Genomic DNA, 24,728 nt, shown 5'->3' with positions numbered 1-24,728 from the left:
TAGATAGTTAGAGGGAGGCAAGGTGCATGCTCAAGCATCATGTGTGGATCCTGCTGAATGCTCAGTTTCCGAAGAAGCCATTTTATAAGATGCAGTGGAGCTGTTTCAGCAGGGGATAGCTTTGAAAAACATGCCTGTAAAGTTATGGGTTCTTCCCTGCTACGTTAATGCTTTTTACCTTCATTTGTTTTCCACTTTAGTTCTGCGTTACATTTTCTGTGTGGGCATCCAACGTTTTTACTGCCGAATTTTGACTTCAGATTTTTTGCAGCATATTTTTCCACCGCAATGTTCCTGCAAAATGCTCAAGGGTGGTTCAAGTGAGGCAAAAGGGGATGGTGAAAAGGTTGGGGGGGTGAGAGATGGAGGCGGGGCATCTCTTCCTGCATCTCTTCCTGCATTTTGTGGAAACAAAAGGAACACATATTTGCTACAAGCACGTGGAACTGTCCTTGTTATTCTTATTGCTTATGGCTGCGTCTGTCTATAAACACGTATTTCCATAATAGCAATCATTGGCCTAGAGTATTCTGCAATCCTTATTTTATTTCTGTGAATGACGATGCAGTCAGCTGCGTGCTGGCCACCACCAAGTACAGGGCAGACACTGTGTAATGTATGCGCATGTAGAACAAATCACTCCCTTTTCACTATTATACAAGACACGAGAATCACCTATTTCCCACCTTGTGCTTTTTGCATACATAAATAGCCTACTGAATTAGTCTCATGGTGCTTCCCTAAGTAGCTCACGTTCTGATGCCTGCAATCTCATCCGGTGTGCTTCAAGGTCGACCTCCATTGACGGAAACGTTTTCTTTTTATCATCAGTAATACTATAGTATGCTTCATAAAGCACTTGCTGCACATTTTCTGGTGTCGTGCATAGCAGCTATTAGTATTACACAAAGACACTCGTTTTGTGGATGTAAAACTGTGAGAGGTTAAGATGGCGCTGTGGGGATTTGAACCCATGACCTCACAGTTGGAGAAAGAACGCAGTTCATTTGCTTGCAATTTAACTAGATGTGTAAGGAGAACATCTCTGCTAGAAGGAATTACTGAGGATCGGGATTCTCTTGTTCAGCCCACACCAAGTGTAGAAGATTATTTGCACATGACAACTTTTCGTTACTGTCTATTATTTTTCATGAGCATTAAGGACAATTTGTGCACACTCAGCAGGCCCCCTGATACCCCATGCGTAAACTGTGCAGGCAACACATCAGTTATCCTAACTGGTAATACACAGTCTGCTTATGTTGTGCATTATTGGCTGTGTTTAGAATAAGGTATGGCATGTACAATGGCATGGATCGTGTGTTTCATGTGGTTATAAGGATGTTATAGTCCTGAAATGAGTTTAGGAAGTTGCATCTGCACATAAACACAGTAACTCCTTAATACCAGATTTAAAAATTCCCCAGGCCTCGTTTACCAAAAGGGGGTATGAATCGCAGGAAGGTGCTTTGCGTTGATCCTAAGAAAATGTTTTATGTGCAGAAAATCGTTGACCAGTTCTTTTAGGGTATTATAACAACATGATGGGGTGCAGCCGGACATACATACATACCTTATATGTCAAACAAAAAGCGATGCAAGTAGGTGTTTCATATCCCAATGCACAATGTTTATCTAATTCAAGATTAGAGAAGTAACATGTCAGTTTAAGTGATGGTTTGTTTAAAGAGTCCATGACATATATATTTACCCCTGCACGTGTTGTACTCAAAGAGCTTCCTCAGGGACTTAAGTAATAATCTAAGTTGGTAGTTTTTTGTGAAATATGTCAATTGATATTCACGATGAAATTACATGAGCATTTTAGTATAAAGAAATTAGTCACAACATGTGAGAAATAAAATGAAAAATAAAAATAGTTGACAAAAACTCATGAACTGGGAGAAATGAAAAATAAGAAAAGAAAATGATCAATGGTTAGTGAAAATTACAAAGTACAATTTCTTTTGAATTCCAGACATGATATAAATCGATTGTTAAGACTGGTATTTTATAGGAGATGAATTAGCAAGTTGATTTCCAGCTAGGACATTTTGGGGGTAACTCATATAATTTTTCGCACAAGTGGCGCACGTGGCTGGCGCACAGAGTGCGCGTGCAGCAGTATGCACCAGCTGCATGCGCCAAAACCCATTTTAATGCACAGTGCATTCATCAATGCTTACATCCATAACCAGGGTGGCGCAGAGTGGCGCAGCGACCCTGCAGCAGCACCAGTTACGCCCCCAACCCCGCCCTGTGCGCCAAAAACCTTGCACAAATCCCCTACATGGCACAAATGCCAGTGGACCAGCATACAGCCCCCCAACCACGAAAACACATGTAAAACTCCCCGCGCACCCGTCGGAATACGCATACCCCGCTCGCGCCAGTGAAAACGCATGGAAAATTCCCTGCGCACCCCTCGTAATACACGTACCCCGCTCGCGCCAGCAAAAACACGTGTAAAACTCCCCATGCACACATCGGAATACGTGTACCCCGCTCGCGCTAGCGAAATCACGTGTGAAAGTCCACGCGCACCCCTGGAATACGCGTACCCCACTTGCGCTAGCGAAATCGCGTGGGAAAAATTGTGTATGAAAGTCCACGCACACCCCTGGAATACACGTAACTCGCCCGCGCCAGCAAAATCGCATGTCAAAGTCCATGCACACCCCTGGAATACGCGTACCCCACTCACACTAGTGAAAACACGTGTAAAATTCCCTGCGCACCCATCAGAACACACGTCAGGTAAAATGCGTGGAAAAAGTCCACCCTGTGGTGTGGCCTGCCTGCGGGCCATGGACTGCGGTGATGAGCTGCCACAGGGACATGGACTGGGGTGATGGGCTACCTGTGGCCATCGACTGGAGTGATGGGCTTTCTGCGCATATTCTGGGGGTGCGCATGGACTTTCACATGCGATTTCGCTGCTGCAAGAGGAGTAAATGTATTCCGGCTGGCTGGCACACAGAGTGCGCGTGCGGCAGTCTGCACCAGCTGCATGCGCCAAAACCCATTTTAGCCCACAGTGTATTCATCAATACTTACATCCAGGGCTTTAAGTGGGCCGGGGCCTGCAGGAACTGGGCCCCGGCAGGCTCCGAAATTTTGTTTTGAGGCGGGGCCCTGCCGGGGCCCACTAATCTCCCCTGGCAGCCCCGGCCACTACACAAAAAGGCATTTTTTTCTACAGCCTGAAGCTCTCGCTCGTGAGCGATAGCTTCAGGCTTCAGAAAAAAATGCCTTTTAGCCATAATGGTGACGCCGCACCTGCGAGGCATCCCTTTAATCAAGTGATGCACGTGGGCCGGTGCCACCATTATGGAGAAAACGTGATGCCGCTGGAAGCAGAGGCCTTGCTTTCTAAATACTGAAGCTCTCGCGGATTCACAGGAGTTTCAACCTTTAGGAAAAAGGCCTCTGCTTCCAGTGGCCTCACCCTTTCAGCCTTAATGGTGACGCTGCCCCTCCTCAGCTGGCAAGGGGCAGCATCACCAATAAGGCTGAATAGGCGAGGCGCCGTCCCCTGCCAGGCAAGCCTATACAAAATAAATGCAGAGATCAGCACCCTCTCCCCCATTGGGGAGAGGGTGCTAATCGCTACAAAAGGCTGCCTGGCAGGGGTGCCAGTAGCCCATTGAGCCGGGGCTCGTCAAGGGGGCGTGGCCTAACGGGTCATGAAGACCCCCGTTGTTAGGCCACGCCCCCTCGATTTGTAGTGCCACTTAAGGCACTGGTAATTGTCATTGTAAGAAAATCAATAAAAAATGCAGTGAGGCAACTGAGATTTTAAGGAAAAGTAGAACATAAAACCACTGTAAAACAAACATACTTTGTTGGTGCAGGAGAAAGCATAAGCACTGAGGCAGGACATGTCATTTTTAAATTCTCTCTCTTAATATGTTTATTTAAGATTATATTGATAACAACAAATTACTGACAGACACATACGACTTTTAAGCAAAGAAGGACACTAAACCACTGAGCTGCACACATGATTTATAGTCCGGGAAAACATTTAACCACTGAAAGACATTTACGCCATTTAGACAGGATAGAAAACTAAACCACAGAGAACCAAACACATGACTTGTAGTAGAAACAAAGTTACAAATAGCGGTGCTACACATGTGATAGTATTTTTAGGTAGAGAATACCAAAGCATTGAGAGTCACATAATTTATTTGGGTGGAGGTGATCAGTAAGCAACTGAGCAGCGTACTTGATTTTTAGGCGCACGAGACAAAAATATCACAGTAAGACAACCGTGAAATGTATTTGGAGCAGAACATAAAATCAGTGACACACACAACCAACAAACACACAAACACACACACAATTATTGGGGGAAAGTGAATGACAAACGACTTAATGGAACACATGAATTTAGGTGGTGGAGTAAGAAACAACTGTGTTTTTTAGGTGGAATGGAGGAGCAGAGTGAGGTAACTAAAACTTAGGTGGAGGGGAACAACTAATGACAATGAGCCAAATGTCATGTTTACATTAAAGAGAACGGACACACCCAAAAAGACTTAGGGCAAAAAGACCGAAGCTCAAAAGCCCAGGCCCATTTGTCCGCATGTGGGGGGTGTAAAGTTGATAAAGAAATGTATAAGGGTAAGGAGGGGGGCTGCAGGGGTCTCCCCTGCATATATATATATATGCATATATATATATAAATGTGGAAAAATGGGAAATAGGAAAATAAATCAGGCTTTTGGGATTCAGGCTTTTTTCTTTGGTCTTTTCACAAAGATCCAAGGAGAACAACACACCACTTAGAGCAGATATATTTTTTTTAAGTCTAGATCTTGACTCCTAAAAAAAGTAATTGGGGCAGATCTTAGGCCGATTAGGGGGACAGGGGGAGCAGTACTTTGGAAATGTGATCACACTTCAAAAACCTGTTGCTGTGATCAGGTATTTTTGCAACTGGGTAGAGTTACATCAGTGTCTCCTCTTAGTAGATTTCTTCCTGGATTACTAGGTGCCTGATGAGAGCACAGCGTGATTACATTTTTCTGAATGTTTCCCCAGAAATAACAATATAAACAATGATACTCCATAGAGACACAGTGCAACTGATAAGCAGGCAAAACTCTAAAGTGCATGCATGCATGGATCAGTGGCCTGGTTTGACCAGCCCTTTGCAGGAGATTAGCATCTTCTCTACTTAGCATGCATGAGTATCCTTACCATTGTACCAGTATTTTTTCTTGCTCCTCATTTGATCAGGGACTCAGAGATTAGGGGAATGTTGCTTCACCAGAAACCTTTACTCCAGCGGTACGACCATGTTTCACAGGAGGCCAACACTGGCTTTGACAGTCAGTGTTGTACTTAATCCCCATGCCAAAATATAGATCACGGCCCGTCTGGCCTTCCACGTTAAGTTTCTCTTTTCAGCTTTTCAAACAATGTTCAACAAAAGGTTCACGCCGGTCCCCCTCCGTCAGGCTCAGACCATTCACAACAAAGTTCACGTGGGACCCCATCTGCCGGGCTCAGACCTTACACAACCCATTTCAACAATACTCGCAGGGGGCTCCCTTCCCCAAACTTATTACACTTTGGGTCTCCCTCAATCAGGTTCAGACCATTTTCAGATGTCAAAGAATTTCAAATGTGCATGGCTTTCTTTGTAGACCTGCACATGACAACTTTGACTCAAAGTTCACTGTTCAGCTTTTTACTCTCCCCTTCTCACTGCATTAATTTTGCTTATGTCGCTTTTGCAGTTCATTCACTTTTATCGCTACAAACAATGCACCTTTTATTGAGCCTTTCAAGTGGGCTACTTCCTTTCGCCGGACCACTCTGTTATTCAGTATTGCTGATTTCACAGCTGTCCTTACTTCAAAGTTCATCCACATGTGTACAGCCTTCACTTGCAAAATAATGTTGCCACTTCAATCTTTCTTTATCATGCACCAGTCTCTTAGGTCGCTGGCCAACTCACCAGCTGCGTAAGTTCCTTTCTTGGTTTTATGATTTCCAATTCACGAGTCAAGATTAGTACCAAAGGCTTGGTCTTGCCTCCCCAACTCTGCCGTTCCCCCAGGAGGGTCACTGGCATCCTCGAAACACAATGCAGACTTCTGATTTGGAAACTGGCCTTCTCCCTGTGTCTTTTGTGGCCGGTTTCAAGCAATAACCTCCTGTTGGGAACTCAAGGGGTATTCGAACCGCTGCTCTCGTCCCTTGGTCCATCGCTCTGCTCCAGTAGGTTTGCCTTCACCCCGTGCTCCACCTTGCTCAGAGTGTGTCTCTAAGTTCTGCCTTTTATCTGTGTGAGGAGAGCTAATTGGTATCAGATGTACGTATTTAGAGTCAAGTGCCTGACTTTGCCTGCCCGATTAGCGGGACATGTCCAGTATGATGTATATGAGTTAGTCTTGTTACTCTCAGTCACCCTCTTCCTCGGCCCAGTGTTTGTGTAAAAAAAGGGGGGGTGGATTTGGGAAAATAAGATGGGTTAGGTGAACAAAAAAGGAGGGAATACAGGGTCTCACCACCGGCTGCCTCACCCTCACTCCCCGAAGACTTCTCATCCAGGTGATTCTCCCGCACTGGTCTACCCTCAGGAACTGGAGGCAAAAGCAATTGCGTGTCCTGGCCACCTAGATGACAAGTCCACGAGGACTAGCGGGTTAGACACTGTTTGGTTTCTCACAGTAAGCGTTACACAAACTGCAATTTACAAGCTGAGATATAATTGCTATCCAATTCCCAGTAAGATGCAGCTGAGACTTGTTGGACAGACTTCTGCATCATTACAGCTAGCATGCACACAACGTGCAGTTTTTGGGTTCAGCAGCCCACATCAGATTCCAGATATTCTGAACCCTATTACATAGCCATGGCTGTTTAAAAAGTATATTTCATGCTGTTCTCTTTAGGTAAAAGGGTCATCATACCCAGCGCACTTGTGATATACTGAAACATTTAATTCAGTTCAAGTAATCTTGGGATTCTTTTCTTAGCATACTGCGTGTTAGTGCATTCTCAGGTTTTAGAACATAAATGGATCATAAAGAAATAGAGCAGCTGTCACCGATGTCCAGTAAAAAAAACCATGCCACCTCCCTGTGCTCCCCAGTGTGAATTCTAAACTGTTTTGCTTTTTACCAATTCTTTTTTTAGAGTGTGCTCTAAAATGCAGCATGTTAACCTATTATTTAAAAAAAAAAATCCTGGGAGAGAACCCCGACCCCCCACCGAACCACCCTTGATTGGTTCCGACTCCCTCTCTACACTCGGTCACTATGGCATATATGGGGGAAATATTTTTGCAACTCCACTGCCCCTGGAGCAAGGTGGGCAGAGCCCTGGGACTGTGGTGGCATTAGGATCAGGGAAGCCATGGGATAGTGGTGAGAGTAGCGTGGGGACAGCTCAGGGACTTTGGTAGGAGCAGGGTAGGGAGAGCCCAGGGTTTGTGGTTGGGTGGGGAGAGTCCAGGGAATGGGCTAGGAGTGGGATGAGAGACTGTGATGGGAGCAGGTGGGGGAGCCCAGGGACTATACTGGGAGCAGGGTGCGGCGGTGGCACACAATAGTTCATAGCTATTTGGACATATTGTCCATTTGGCATTTTCAAGGTGCCCAGACTGCCCACATTTTGCTCAGGGGTGCACAGATGGACAACGTTTGAAGACCACTGACTTAGTGCCACCTATGATATTTAGGTGCAGAAGAGCAACACACCCCTGCAAGTAACCCTTGAGGTTTAGGTGAAGGAAAAACCCAAACCCCTGATTGCCATACCTAATATTTTGAGAGAACGAGAATCAAAAGTCACTGAGACGAACATGTGATATTTATGGGGAGATGAAAAACATCTCTGAAACATGATTTTTATGTGTTGGAAAACACCATATCAATGAGAGTCACATATAATTACTAGACAGAGGAGAAAACAGTGTATTGAGAGGCAAACAGGGTTTTAGGCGGAGAACACTTATTCAATGTGAGGAACAACTGATTTTTAGGCGCAGTAGAACAGCAAATCACAAAGAAAAGCATGTACTTTTGAGGTATATGATAAATCCAAACCATTGAAAAGGACGTGCAATTTCTTCATGAAGGAAAAATCAAGTTAATGAGATAAAGAGATACAAATAATCTGTGAAACCCATTTTGTGATTTTAAGGTGGAATAGAAAAAAAACTATCTTTGTGAGACAAACACAGAGTTAGGTGGAAGAGAACATCACACCACTGAGAGGCACATGTGATTTTTAGCTGTACAACAAACCACTTCGAAATACGTGCTTTATAAACAGAGGAGCACACAAAACCATAGATGATACATCATGCTTACTCACCCACACAGACACACACACACACATGCACAGACATTATTTTAGGTGTGGGTAGACAACAAACCACTTAGAGGCACACATACATTTTATTTGGAGGAGAGCAGCATATCTCTGAGAGGCAAATGTGGTTTTAGTTGTCACACTGGTGTAACTGAGGTTTTAGGTGAGGTTTAAGGTGTAGCAGAACAACAAACCACTAAGAGGCTCATGTGTTTTTTTGGAGAAGGAGAGCAGAATAAATATGTATACATACAGGTGATTTTATGACAGGTGGCATTCATCATTCTTGTTGGATGACAAGATTAACCACAATGAGCTAACATCTTTGAATGATTATGGCTAGGTATTTATTTATTTTTCATGTGCTGCTTGCTACAATCTAATATGTACTCCCAAGAATGTGAACTGGATAGCCCAGCCCCTTTGATGAGCAGCAATTACCCTTGAGATGGATGGGGATGCAGATCTTACTCATGCACCAAGTAATAGAGCCGACTGAGGAAGTTGACAAAAGAAAGACTGTTTTAATGTCAATTATATACAACAGGGAGCATAACCAACCTCAACGCAAACGCTCACTCAAAGCATTTCAGAAAAAACGGTACTTTTATAAGCAAAATGTGTCATCAGTGATGTTGACCTGCGTCACTACCAACGTCAACCTACGTGGCAAATTACAAAAACCTATCGGAGGGAGTGATTGGCTCTGAGTTAACATCTAAGTATACGATCCATACTAATCTAAAAAAGCATTATGTGATTGGTTACTTACATCAAGTGGGCAACTAAGCCCTCCCCTAAAAATGACCACTATGAATGTCACTAAATACACAATACTCCCATTGGTTTACACACTGTAGGACCCCTGAATACGCAGGTCCTCTACAATTGGTGGGCACTCCATCTTCAGTACTTTTCCACCTAGGTTAGCAGCCTGCAGGCTGGCCATCCAGATGCTGGTGAGGTTGCCTTAACTTTAGTTTCCCACCAATTAGCATATCAATCCATCATCACCTCAGTGATCTACTGTCAATTATGCCCTTGAACTTCGTCCTTGAGAGTGTTCTTAGCTCTGAGAAAATTAGGAAGTGAGCAGCACAGTCTGCCTTCATGCGTAGGTGCGACCATCTTGTGCGTCCAACTTCATGCTTCCATGTGACTAGAGACCATAAAATTAAGCCTTTTTGTGTATTTAATATTTTATTCCAATAGACCTCTGACGTCTTCTTTGTTATGTTCAATCCTTCTGGACAGGAAGTTTGTTCTTTCACACGATTTTGTATCCAAAGTCAGTTTACTCCAGTTTGATAAGACCTTGGCTTCTTGGGGCTGAAACAACCTTGCCTTTCTGAGCTCCGCTTCTGTAATTCAATGTCTGCTTTTTTGACTGAAACACACTGAAACGAGCCCTTTTTGCTAATGTCAAACCTGCTTTTATGTGTTTAGTGGAAACATCCATAATTCTCTTATTCCTATGTATGAATACGTTGGCGCTTGCTGCAATCTATTTTACTATAAGCTTAGAGCTAGCTTCACAATTACTTTGCTGCTTGCATTTCCTCTGCATCTGTACATGTGTAAAATTATTTAATATCTTCATCTGTTTCTGTGGCATAAGATTCTTCACCTTGAGCCCAAGATGTCACTTATCCATATTGCTTTCTTGATACTTTATAGAATATCCACATTCTCTGATCACTGCCTTTTTATGTACTTTATCTTCAGCTCCATGTAACATATACTTGGCAATGGTTAGTAATACTACCATTCACCCTTGCCGTTTATTGATTCTGCTTCTTAGGGATATCGTTCAGATGGCCATCATATTTCTTTGTATACAGTTAAGGTTTTCTCAATGGGTACCCTGGCTCCCAGATTCTCTTAGGTACTGGCCCTTTCACTGGCACTGGACCATAGTCTGCTCTTTGTCGATTCAGCTGTTCTGTATATGTCTCATACTCTGGTTTCCAGCATATAGGTAAAAGGGGCAGGTCGATTGAGGTGGGGGGACTTGGTTCCTTCTCTACAAATGCATCAGACCTAAATCGTATGAGACGCTGCTGAACAGTGCAACGTACAGTCAGCCTGGAGGCCGCATTCAAATAGCACAGGCTACTGTTATACTAGAGGTTGAAAACAAATGTTGAGGATTGCATTATTACCAATAATGCCAATGTGCAATTCCTTCATGATGGTGCCCACAATATATGCCAGCACCTTCACTTCAAAGCACATGTTCATTTTGTTGGTGCCCACAACACATATCTGCAAGACAGTCTCAAGCCACCTGCGACCAATCATTCATTAGTACTGCAATGCAAATACCCTCCATGATGGTGCCAACAATACATGTCAGCAGAAAACTCTAACTCCCATTCATGGGGTGGGTGTGCTTGCAGCCCATCGCAATCATGGTGCCGGTGCAGCCTATCATAATATTTCCCCAAGTAACTCTGTGAACAGCAGTAGTGTGAAAGACCGGTGGGGGGTGTCTGTACTTCTGCTCTCTATATGGTAGAAGAGAGGCACAGAGGACCCCAGCCAAGATTCTCTATTACGGTAGTAATGGACGAGCAATCAAGGCCTAGCTTCTCAGGAGGTGATGCAGGCTGGTTCTTAAGTACAGTGTAGTCCCCAAGCCCCCACAAAGGAATGTCCACACACTGTATTGGTTAGAACACATTCGTTATATAATCAATATTCAAGGTTATATACACTTATCATAATAACTCACTTTGTACTTAGGAAAATCAACAATGGCAAATATATACAATTCTAAAGTGGTACCACCCTTTGTATTAGATCTCATTAAAGTGCATTAACAATACTGTAACAATGTCACACAGATCAATAGAGTGAAACCAGCAATAGAGAGAGGAGAGAAAATAAGATGGTTGAGCAATAGGCAGAATACTGGCCCCTATCACTAGACACAGTTCTGTGTGGAGATCCCCCCACCTGGGCAACCTGTAAAATAAAGGTATAGCACAAGCCCAGTCCATATATTGCTCTGCAAGTCTTATTCCCTCCTATAATGTTTTTACCCCCCAATGTACCTGGTGGAGTCGAGTTCTTCGAAGAGGCGTCGACAGATCCTTCTTGAGCGACCCCCTTTCAAGCAGGAGTCACGGATCGTCGAGAGGCGTCGAGAAATTTCGAGGAACTCGGCGTTCGGCGGCGGGGAATCGACGGCCCTTCTTGAATGCCTTCCCTTTCAAGCAGGAGACAGGGGGCGTCGAACGTCCGTCGACAAACAGGGTAGAACGGCGTCGATGAGGCGGCAGCTTCGTCCGAGCAGTGCTTGTCGGCGTCGGAACGTCGGCATCCTGCAAGGCAGAGGCGTGCGGGGCACCTCAGTGACAATAGTTCTGGACCGCAAAGATTGTGGAGACGGAGGCCCAGCAAGGGCGTCGAGTCGTTCGAGTCTTTGTGGTCTTCGGGTGGCGGGAAACCCACCGGCAGGTTTCTCCTCGGCGCGTTGGTCGTCCTCGACTTTCTCCGGCATGATAAAGCGGTCGACGGTGCGGACGAGGGAGTCCTTCGATTCGAATGTTCTTAGGCAAGGAGCCGACGGCTCCGGTCGTCGGCGGCACGGCGTCGAGTGGTTCCCTCGGCTGGGCAACACAACTTCGACGGGCCTCCAGCGGTTACACAAACCTGCGAACCCTGGTCGACGGCGATGGACCTCGACGGCGGCGATGTCCGGGTGCTTCACTTCAATCTCCTCGGCGGTCCCGTCTCGGGTCGACAGCCTTTCGAGGGTCTGTCTTCCAGGGCGCTTCGGCGAAGATGGAGCGGTGCTCGATGGTCCCTCGGAGCATGGGAAGATGGCGCCTTACCAGGTCCTCTCTCGGGTCAGTCTTTGACGATTTCGGCAGCCTTTGGATCGGTCAAAGCAAATGCAACAGCAAGTCTTCTTCTTCCAGCTGGACGTCGAGGATCAGCAGTTCCAGTTACTCTTAGAGTGAAGACTCAGCTTCTGAATGCTTCTGAACGCTTCTGACGTGTCTGAACAATTACCAGTGGTGAGAGGTCCCCAGATATACTATTCTGTCTCTCATCCACACTGCTGGCACACACTCAGCAGCCAATCATACAGAGGGGCATTCATGCAGTCAGTCAGCCAATCAGGCACACAGTGCATTCAGGCCACACTCCTCCCTTTCAGACACTCACAACAAGGAATGTGGATTGGGACAAGTACCCAGCCATTCAACACTACACACTGCATTCAGGCCAGTTTCGGGCAGGGCTGTCTCAGTCTTTGTCTCTCATGCCAGAAACCAGAAAACCACAACAAGGAGTGTATATTGGTCACACACTCCATTCACCCAGGTCCCACCCACAGGAGGTACCCACAACATACAGTCACTGGGAAGGCTCCAGTCAGTCTAGCTTGGCCTTCATAACAACACCATGTATGGAACTTCCACCCAACAGCCAGTCAGGGGGAAGGGACAGAGTCAGGGCTTCCCAGGACTTTGGGAAAACAAGATAACAGGCAATAGAAAGCAAGAGGCCACAGGGGCCATCTTGTTTCCTATCAGGAATCAACTGATCCCAATGGCAGGGCCTGGGTATTCCAAAATGGAGGACACCCAGAGCACCTGTCAAATTCAGCATGGAGCTGCCACCAGCCCATACCCTGCTCTGTGGGCCACCCACAGGTGCCCAAAAACATACACTAGGGGTACAGGGTTGTACCCCTACCCATGGGTGCCATAAGGGTATCCCATGGGTCTGTTCACCAAACCAAAAGAGAGAGCTGCACTGCCAGGAGTCCCACATGGACTCCTGGGCAGAAAACATGACAGAACACACGATAAAAAGCAGTAAAGGACAAGGATTCAGAGGCCCTGTCCCTCTGATGCATTTCCAGCATCACAGTCGACCCCCCAGACTGAGGTGGAGGGTGTCTAATCTCCCACGAGATAGACACCCTCATCCAGACGGTCAACATACCTTCTGGAAAGGCCATCTGCATTATCGTGACTCTTCCCTGGTCTGTGCTCTATGGTGAAGTCTAGCCCTTGCAGGCTAATGGACCACCTGAGCAATTTCGGATTCTCACCCTTCATCTGCATAAGCCACTTCAGGGGCTTATGATCTGTTTGGACCTTGAAGGTAGACCCCGTAAGGTAGGGCCTAAAACGCCTAAGGCTCCAAACTATGCTAAAACACTCCTTTTCAACAGTAGCCCACCTAAGTTCTCTACCCTTGAGTTGTCTACTGATGAATATGATAGGATGTTCTCTCCCTTTGTCATCTAACTGGGACAAGACAGCTCCAATTCCGGTGTCGCAGGCATCCGTCTGGACGATAAAGGGTCGGCTGTAGTCAGGCGCACACAACACAGGTGCCCTACACAGACTTTCTTTCAAGCCATCAAAGGCCCTCTGACAGTCTTCGGTCCAATTAACCTTCCGAGGCTGGTTGGGTGAAGTTAGAGCTGTCAGGGGTGCAGCTATGGTTCCATAGTCTGCCATGAAATTGCGATAGTACCCAGTGAGGCCCAAAAAGGCTCTCACCTGGGTTTGAGTAGTGGGAGTCTCCCAGTTCTGCACATCCTGTACTTTACTGGAGAGAGGTTGGATTTGACCCCCTCCTACCTCATGACCAAGATAGGTAACTTTCCCCTGAGCTATCTGGCACTTGGTGGCCTTGATAGTGAGGTTAGCCCTTTTCAAGGCCTGCAACACCTTATCCAGATGTGTCAAATGCTCTTCCCAGGTGGAACTGTAGACGGCAATGTCGTCTAAGTAAGCCACACAAAAGGCTTCCAGCCCACTGAGTGCATGGTTGACCAATCTCTGAAAGGTGCCAGGGGCATTCTTCAACCCAAAAGGCATGACCCTAAACTGGTAGAGTCCCTCAGATGTTGAGAAGGCCGTCTTTTCCTTGGCATGGTCCGTCAGAGCTATTTGCCAATAGCCTGAGGTAAGGTCAAAGGTGCTCACAAATTTGGCAGCACCTATGGTGTCCACGAGCTCATCAGCCCTGGGCAATGGGTGTACGTCAGTTTTGGTGACGGCATTGACTCCTCGGTAGTCCACACAGAACCTCCAATCCTTGGTACCCGCCTGGGAACTTGCCTTGGGGACAAGGACCACTGGACTGGACCAGGGACTGGTTGAGGGTTCAATAACACCCAGATCCAACATCTTGGCGACCTCAGCCTGGATGTGGTTCTTGACGGTATCTGACATACGGTAGCACCTGCTTTTGACAGGCACACTGTCACCAGTGTCAATTTCATGCCTACACCACGGTGTAAGGCCTGGCGTCAGCGAAAACAGAGAGGCATACTGTTGGAGCAAAGCCCTGCAGGCCCTCTGTTGCTCTGTTGTCAAATCCGGAGAGAGATGTACTCCCTCCACTGAGCCATCCTGAGGGTTGCTATGCAGCAAATCAGGAAGGGGCTCACTCTCATCCTCTTCTTGCCCTGAAGCTAGCAAGAGACATGAGACTTCTGCTCGCCGGTGGAAAGGCTTGAGCCTGTTGACATGGAATATCTGAGGGGCTACCCCAGAGGCTCCCATGTCAACCAGATAATTGACTTTGCCCATTTTGGAGATGATCCTGAAGGGTCCAGTCCAGTTGTCTGCCAAAGCTCTAGGCTTGGTAGGCTCCATCACAAGGATTTCCTGTCCCGGGGTCCAATCCACTTGCGAGGCTTTAAGGTCATGCCAGTACTTATTCAATTCCTGGCTGGCCTTGAGATTTGCTGTTGCCTGGCCCATCATCTGTGTCATCCTCCGTCTGATGCCTAACACATAGTCCCCCACTTGCTTGGCGGGACCTGGAGGGGTGGCTTCCAAGCCTTCTCTGATCAAGGCGAGGGGCCCCCTCACGGGATGTCCAAAGAGTAACTCAAAGGGGCTGAAACCAACACCCTCTTGAGGTACCTCTCTGTAAGCAAACAGCAGGCATGGCAGGAGGAGATTCCATTTCCTCCTTAGGGGTTCTTCCAAAACCCCTAGCATGCCCTTGAGAGTTTTATTAAATCTCTCAACCAGCCCATTGGTCTGGGGGTGGTAAGAGGTGGAGAACTTGTAGGTTACCCCGCACTCTTTCCACATGGTTTTCATGTAACTGGACATGAAGTTGGATCCTCTGTCAGAGACAACCTCCTTGGGGAATCCAACACGGGTGAAAATGCCCAGGAGAGCCCTGGCAGCCACCTTGGCAGTAACAGTCCGAAGGGGTATTGCCTCAGGGTACCTGGTGGCATGATCTACCAAGACCAGGATGAACCGATGTCCACCTGAAGTGGGAGGGTCAAGGGGACCGACGATGTCGATGCCCACCCTCTCAAATGGGGTGCCAACCACTGGCAACGGCTGCAGTGGGGCAATGACACTGCCTCCAGTCTTGCCAGACAACTGACAAGTTGGGCAGGTCCTGCAGTGGGACTCCACTTCTACTCCCATCCGTGGCCAGTAGAAATGGGCAGAGAGCCTCTGCTTAGTCTTCTTGGTCCCAAGATGACCAGCCAAGGGCACCTCATGCGCCAACTGCAGTAGGAAGGGCCTGTAAACCTGGGGTACCACCAACCTCTTGCGGGCACCAGGTTCAGGCTTAGTGGGCTCACTAACAAGGAGCTCACCCTCCCAATAAATCCGGAATGTCCTAGGCACCTCTCCTTGTGCCTGGGCCAGGGCCTGTTTCGTCAGTCCCTCAAGAGAGTGGCACTCTCTCTGTCCCTTACAGAAGTCCGCCCGGGAGGGTCCCCCTTCAGCTAACAAGCATTGAAGGTCGGGATGATCCTCCGGGTTAAGAACCTCCCCCACAGGAGAGTCTTCTGTCTCTTCTCCCAAAGGAGTTGAGTTTGGGTTTTCCACTGGACCCAGCCCGTCCGGAGCATGGATCCCAATGGGTGCTGTCGGAACAGCAGGAAGAGAAGGTGCTCCCTCCACGGAGGTGGCCTTCTTGGTCTTCCTTCTTCTTGCCTAAGGCCTCGCCTTTGGCTCGGGTACCTGACCCACAGCCAGACCCGGTGTCACCTGTGACCTAGTGACTGCAGCAGCAGTCATGGGAAGACCATCTGAGATCAACCCCAACTCTACTAGATCATTCCCTAACAAAATGTTAGCAGGGACATTGTCCTGAACCAGGACAGGAAGCTTCGCTGTCTTGTCGCCAATCATGAGTGTGACTAAGGCTACAGGTGATAATTTGGGAGGCCCACCAGCTAACCTGGTGGTTTGCAGAGGAGCACCTTCATAGTCCTCTGGCCTGAGCAGGGTCCTGTCCACCACTGTCATGCTTGCCCCAGTGTCTCTCAAACCAGTAGAAGGCTGGCCATTCAAGAGGACACTTCTCAAAAATCTACGGGTGTTCTGTGGGATAGTCGCCAGTACTTCCGCATACTGGTCCCAGGCCCCAAGGGACACTAAGGAAATCTCCACCGGAGCACCAAATGTGATCCCGGCAGAGACGGGGAGGACAGTGGCCTCCACCTCAGACACGGGGTAAGGGTAGGTCAGGCTGACAGCCTGTACTCCAAGTGCCTTACCTTTACACTTGGGGTCACCCCTTTTGTGATCCAGAGCCCCACAGTCCCAACAAGCGCCAGGAGTGCGGGGTACCGTACTGGAACCACTGGGAGCCTGCTTTTCAGCAGGTGGACCACTACTCTTATTCCCACCCCCAGATGACTTATCCCCACTAGATTTTTGGGTCCTAGGAGAGGAAGGTTTTGGTTTACCCGACTGTGATTGCTTGGGGGACTCCTCAGCTTTCTGAGAGGCCCCCTTCTCTTTGTCCTTGTCCTTCCCACTGGAGTCCTTAGGGGACACCCGGTGGGAGACCCACTTGTCAGCCAACCTAGCCAGTTTAAAGGGGTCCAAAATGTTCTGGTCAGCCACATACTGACGCAGCTCTGGTGAACAGGCTTCAGAGAAATGCTCAAAAAACAAGATGTGGGACAATTCAACAAAAGTCTTAACCTTGTATCCATCGATCCACCCCATCATGTTCATGTGCGCAGCACTCACCCAGTCAACCCAAGACATATTCTCCTTTTTCTTAAAATCCCTGAACCTTCTAAGGTATTGGGTAGGTGTCTTGCCGAACTTGGCACTCAAAGCAGACTTCATACACTCGTACTGACCCCTTTCTTCCACACTCAGCTTCAGAATACAGTCATACCCGGTTTGAGGCACTCTGCTTAACAAACACTTCGCCCAATCTCTTTTATCCACATCATGAATCTCACAAGCCATTTCAAACGCTTCAATCCATCGGAGGATATCCGAACCCTCCACAAATACACCAACCAAATCTTTCATAAACTTGGTGGCTGGGGACCTGACACTCTCACTGGTTCTAGCTGAAGTCTCCACTCTAGCTTTCTCTAGCTGGATCCTCTGACATTCAGTGTCCTGGCTCTTGAGTTCAAGGTCCTTATTTTTGAGCTCCACTTGTTCAGCCAACTCCTCTTTCTTAAGCTCAGCATCTATTTCCAACTTGCGGTATTCAAAGGCCAATTTCATCCTTAATAACTCAAGCTCTAAGGAATTGCTGGAGTTTGGAACAGAGGCAGCAGGAATGGTGGCATTCCCAGAAACAGATTCAGCAGAAACCCCAGGGGCAGAGTCCTCATTGGTTGCATTCCCCCCCTCATCAAGAGTTTCACTACCAGTCTGGTAGTCCACCAGGGCAGCTTTCAGCTCCGCCCTAGACTTATCCACAAAGTCTAACTCCCTGGCTTCACAAGCACTCTGGAGAGCCTCCAAGCTCATCCAAGTTAATTTGCCATTCGCAATAGACTCCATTGTTTGTAATGCAGTTACCTTGTACACAACTAAACCTTAACTTAATAAAGGGCAAATATCCTTTGTAAGTGGCACGGTTATACACTGATTCTTAAAACCATAAGCATCCCACCGCTTGCCACCAGTGTGAGAGATGGGCCTCAACGACCGGTGGGGGGTGTCTGTACTTCCGCTCCCTATATGGTGGAGGAGAGGCACAGGAGACCCCATCCCAGATTCTCTATTCGGTAGCAATGGTCGAGCAATCAAGGCCTAGCTTCTCAGGAGGTAATGCGGGCTGGTTCTTAAGTACAGTGTATCCCCAAGCCCCCACAAAGGAATATCCACACTCTGTATTGGTTAGAACACAGTCTTTATATAATCAATAGTTAAGGTTATGTACATTTATCATAGTAACTCACTTTGTACTCCGGCAAAATCTACAATGGCAAATATTTACAATCCTAAAGTGGTACCACCCTAGATCTCATTACAGTGCATTAACAATACTGTACAATGTCACACAGACCAATAGAGGGAAACCAGCAATAGAGAGAGGAGAGAGAACAAGATGGTTGAGCAGTAGGCAGAATACTGGCCCCTACCACTAGGCACAGTTCTGTGTGGAGATCCCCCCACCTGGGCAACCTGTAAATAAAGATATAGCACAAGCCCAGTCCATATATTGCCCTGCCAGTCTTATTCTCTCCTATAATGTTTTACCCCCCCAATGTACCTGGTGGAGTCGAGCTCCTCGAAGAGGCGTCGACAAACGTCGAGGAACTCGCTGTTCGGCGACGGGGAATCGACGGCCCTTCTTGAATGCCTTCCCTTTCAAGCGGGAGGCACGGGGCGTCGAACGTCCGTCGACAAACGAGGTAGAACGATGTCGATGAGGTGGCAGCTTCGTCCAAGCGGTGCTCGTCGGCGTCGGAACGTCGGCGTCCTGCAAGGCGGAGGTGTGCGGGGCACCTCGATGACAATAGTTCTGGACCGCAAAGATTGTAGAGACGGAGGCCCAGCAAGGGCGTCGAGTCGTCTGAGTCTTTGAGGTCGTCGGGTGGCGGGAAACCCACCGGCAGGTTTCTCCTCGGCGCGTTGGTCGTCCTCGACTTTCTCCAGCAGGATAAGCGGTCGACGATGCGGTCGAGAGAGTCCTTCGATTGAATGTTCTTAGGCAAAGGAGCGGACGGCTCCAGTCGTCGGCGGCACGGCGTCAAGTGGTTCCCACGGCTGGGCAACACAACCTCGAAGGGCCTCCAGTGGTTACACAAACCTGCGAACACTGGTCGACGGCAATGGACTTCGACAACGTCGATGTACGGGTGCTTCACCTCGATCTCCTCAGTGGTCCCGTCTCGGGTCGACAACCTTTCGAGGGTTTGTCTTCCAGGGCGCTTCGGCGAAGATGGAGCGGTGCTTGATGGTCCCTCGGAGCACGGGAAGAGGGCGCCTTACAAGGTCCTCTCTCGGGTCAGCCCTCGACGAATTCGTCAGCCTTCGGATCGGTCGAAGCAAATGCCACAGCAAGTCTTCTTCTTCCAGCTGGACGTCGAGGATCAGCAGTTCCAGTTACTCGTAGAGTGGAGACTCAGCTCCCTGGCTGCTTTAGGAGCACAATGGTCGCTTCTCAACCAAAGGTCCCTTCTGAACACTTTTCCAGTGGTGAGAGGTCCCCAGATATACTATCCTCTCTCTCATCCACGCTGCTGGGACACACTTAGCAGCCAATCATACTGCAAGCCATTCATGCAGTCAGTCAGCCAATCAGGCACACAGTGCATCCAGGCCACACTCCTCCCTTCCAGACACTCACAACAAGGAATGTGGATTGGGACAAGTACCCAGACATTCAGCACTACACACTGCATTCAGGCCAGTTTCGGGCAGGGCTGTCTCAGTCTTTGTCTCTCATGCCAGAAAGCAGACAACCACAACAAGAAGTGTATATTGGTCACACACTCCATTCACCCAGGTCCCACCCACAGGAGGTACCCACAACATACAGTCACTGGGAAGGCTCCAGCCAGTCTAGCTGGGCCTTCCCAACAATACCATACATGGAACTTCCACCCAACAGCCAGGCAGGGGGAAGGGACAGAGACAGGGCTTCCCAGGACTTTGGGAAAACAAGTTAACACGCAATAGAAAGCAAGAGGCCACAGGGGCCATCTTGTTTCCTATCAGGAATCAACAGATCCCAATGGCAGGGCCTGGATATCCCAAAATGGAGGATACCCGGAGCACCTGTCAATTTCACCATGGAGCTGCCACCAGCCCATACCCTGCTCTGGGGTCACCCACAGGTGCCCAAAAACATACACTAGGGGTACAGGGTTGTACCCCTACCCATGGGTGCCATAAGGGTATCCCATGGGTCTGTTCACCAAACCAAGAAGAGAGAGCTGCACTGCCAGGAGTCCCACATGGACTCCGGGGCAGAAAACATAACAGAACACACGGTAAAAACAGTAATAGGACAAGGATTCAGAGGCCCTGTCCCTCAGATGCAATTCCAGCATCACATGAAGTATTTCTTCTGTTACAGGGTATAGTAGGAATGGTAAGAAGGGAAGTGAGTGGGCACCACTTGATAGTAAATCCACGTATCTCAAGTGTTCAAAATTCTAAACAAAAGGAAGATTCATTCAAACAATTTATATCCAAATATTCAAAAAGGAGCTGGTTGCGATGAATTTGGAGACACCCAAACTCAAAATACATGTGAAGCAGGAGGCCAAGTAGAGTACTAGGTCACACAGCCACTCTCTATCGAACCCAGTCTGGGTATATGGTTAGTTAAGATTACTAAGAGTTCAATTTTCAAGTAAAAAAGAGATGTCTTTGGTTGAAAAACGACAAAAACATTAAGGTTCGGTTGTTTTTTCAAAACAATTTTTATCAAAAATAATAGTCTCAAGAATGAGAAGTCACTAATATTCTCTTAGTGAGGAAGAATGTGCCACAATTGATTTATCAATCTGACCAAAATTGCCAATGCATTTCAGAAATAGATTTCCTTCGTCAGGGCCAGTCTGAAGATAATACATACAAGTTCACAAAATCGAGAAAAAACAGTTCAAATTTGTATATAGCAACATATAAGTGTCATACATTATTGTAACAAAATTAGGAACATACCATTCAGTTGTGGTTTTAGAAGTGGATGAATAAGGTGAGAGCATATGAAAAAAAGAGAAAAATAATAACCATCATGAAACCCTGTTTACTGTAGGTATCAGATAGTAAAGCGAAATGAGGGAAACGTTTACCTGAGATTGGTAGGTTGCATGCAAAGTGTGTGGCGAGGTTTGCTCATGGAGGCCATGTGCGGTCAAAAGCTGCCTGATAGAAATCAGGGCAGAACAACAGCCAGAAAAGTGTTGGGTGAAACCAGAAGAAATTCAAAGTTGTAAAGGGTTGAGATCCGCGTTTAAAGTAAAAAATAGAGATGTGAAACAAGCTTACCGTGCATGACACAGGAGTAGCAGAGTTCTCCTGTTGCCGGCTCGATTGAGACTGCGGCTATCGCATCGAAGCGTTGCTAGGGCAACGCTTCCTTTAAATGACACGTGACCGCATAGCAGCCCGAATGGGTCCGCGGTCCAAATTGGAGACTGTAATCAAGCCAATGGGCTCGATTTGGATGAATTTAAGTATTTATCTGGTCTCGTGTGTGCTAATGGGGAATTATAATGTGATAAAAAGAAAAAACAAAAAGAAATGAAAGTTAAATGGAAATAGAAAAATTACTCAAATAAGAAAAACTCAACAGAGAGTAGTAACCTGTAAGAATAAATACAGTAACAGATGAATGGTGAAAAGACTATGTCGGGAAATAAATCACAGTGTTAATGTTGTAACTCTGCTGCCATTGGTGAAGTCATGGGGTGGCACCATTGATCCTAGACATATGGTCCAGGATGTGCAGCAATGACATTGATGATTCATAAAAGTAGTCTCAGTCAGAGAAAATATTTGCATCTATCTTCAACATTATTCATTACTATACACCCCTGCTGTGATTGGTGTCGTCAACAGACGGCACCCTGGGTCCCAGACAACATGTCCAGGGAATACAGCAGGGTAGTCAGTAGGTTCCACAATCTATTGGTACGAAGAATACCGTGCAGTGATGTCATTCTGTATAATGTTAACAAGGAACATAACAATTAAAGCAGTAGAAATACAAGATCATAAGAAACAATGATAATTAATTTCTTTGCTGATTCCATTGGGACTTAAGCTACCAAGCTTGTCGATCCAAAAAGTCTCTCTGCGGTTGTGCCGCTGGCTCAAGTCCTCATGTGGATTGTTTTTTGTAAGTACTTCCAAAATCACGAATCTTATCTGTGTCAGGTTATGTCCATTTTCGACCCAGTGGCGTGATACAGCCGAGTTTATGTTTGCATTCCTAATGCAAGACCGGTGTTCATTCTCCTTGTTTTGGCTGTTCTTGTGGATTGTCCCACGTAGAATTTTCCACACAGGCATTTGATACCATAAATAGTGTTAATACTGTCGCAGGTTCCGTAGGTTTTGAGGAGAATCTTTTTCCCTGTCCTGGGGTGGTTGATGACATTACCCTTAATTATTGAATTACAGTTAATACAATGCAGACAAGGGTACGTTCCAGTTCATTGAGTAGTAGGCTCTTTGGGGGGCATACAAATATAGAGAATTTGGATACATACATGGGTGACTTAAGTTCCCTCTTGTTTTTAGGATTTTGAGAGGACATAAGAGTCTCACGTGTCAGGGTGCTAACCCTAGCAGACACCTTCTACATCGCTTAAGCTTCCACCTGCCGAGTCTGCTCAGAAATCTCCAATATAGCCAATTGCTACAGGTTCAAAAAATTGTCAGTGATCCAGAGGATTGTATAGCTCAACAACTTGCGATGAAAGAAAAATTCCTAGTACGAGGTTACAAACAGAAGAACTCGACACAGCGTCTGCTAGGGTTAGCACCCTGACACGTGAGACTCTAATGTCCTCTCAAAATCCTAAAAACAAGAGGGAACGTAAGTCACCTGTGTATGTATCCAAATTCTCTATTCAAAGCAACAAGATTAAGAAAACCATCAAAAAACACTGGGGGTTCTTTAAAAATGACGTCAGGGTACAAGGTTTATTCAGCGAGCTACCGGTGTTTGCCTACCAACGAAGTAGGAATCTCAGAGATGAATTGGTACACATAGGACCGCCCCCCAAAGAGCCTACAACTCAACAAACTGGAACGTACCCTTGTCTACATTGTATTAACTGTAATTCAATAATTAAGGGTAATGTCATCAACCACCCCAGGACAGGGAAAAAGATTCTCCTCAAAACCTACGGAACCTGCAACAGTATTAACACTATTTATGGCATCAAATGCCTGTGTGGAAAATTCTACGTGGGACAAGCCACAAGAACGGCCAAAACAAGGTGTAATGAACACAACAGTCTTGCATTAGGAATGCAAACATAAACTCGGCTGTATCACGCCACTGGGTCGAAAATGGACATAACCTGACACAGATAAGATTCGTGATTTTGGAAGTACTTACAAAAAACAATCCACATGAAGACTTGAGCCAGCGGCACAACCGCTGAGAGAATTTTTGGATCGACAAGTTGGTAGCTTAACTCCCAATGGAATCAACGAAGAAATTAATTATCATTGTTTCTTATGATCTTGTATTTCTACTGCTTTGTTATGTTCCTTGTTAACACTGTACAGAATGACATCACTGCACGGTATTCTTCGTACCAATAGATTGTGGACCTACTGACTACCCTGCTTTATTCCCTGGACACGTTGTCTGGGACCCAAGGTGCCGTCTGTTGACAAAACCACTCACAGCATGGGTGTATATTAACCCTTTAAGTGCCATGGGTATTTCTCCCCAGTGCCAGGGTCTTTTTTGGTGATTTCGGTATGTGGCCATTCAATGGCTTGTAACTTTTTTGTTACATGAGATATCTCAGCCAAATTTGGCTCCTTTTTTCCCACATGTAGGCGGTCGTAATGACACCCAGAATCCAAGGTTGCTGTAGGGGCGTGAGAGAAAATAAGCAAAAAGGGCAAAAATGTTGGGTTTTTTCAAAAAATGCCAATAAAATGATGTACAAAGAAGCCTGTGGTTTTTTCCTTGTAAGAGCTAGGAACAAATGGTTTGCTGTGCTGAGTTCCCCAATTTCCTGGCTTTCAAGAACAGGGTGAGTGGAAATGGAAAAAAAATATTTTGATGTGGTTATCAACCGTTTTGTGAGAGGTAGGCAATTTTGGCAATTTTTGTCAATTGGACATGCATTGACGGAATGGAAGAAAAGGGCAGGAAAGCCAAATTTGAAGACAGAAAGACATATATTTCTGAAAATTAGACAAAATTCCAAGTTTAGGAAGGGGTGATTTGCGTAGGTCAGACAACAACCAGGTAGGGGAAACTGCCATCGATTGAGGGAAAAGCGGGAAAATGACCGGAAAAAAGGTATGTGTTGGACATGGTTAGCTTGGTACGGCAATGGCTTCTATGAATTTTGAGAAAAGCAATGCTCTGCTACATTCCCCCGACTCTTGCAGTTAGGAGAGCACACATTTTTTGTAGTGTTTTACAAAACAAGCAATACCACAAGCCAAACACTGAGCCATGGT

This window comes from Ambystoma mexicanum, chromosome 6p (assembly GCF_040938575.1).
Source record: "Ambystoma mexicanum isolate Mex_15411 chromosome 6p, UKY_AmexF1_1, whole genome shotgun sequence".
In the NCBI taxonomy this organism is placed as follows: Eukaryota; Metazoa; Chordata; class Amphibia; order Caudata; family Ambystomatidae; genus Ambystoma; species Ambystoma mexicanum.
This window is presented reverse-complemented; position numbering follows the sequence as displayed.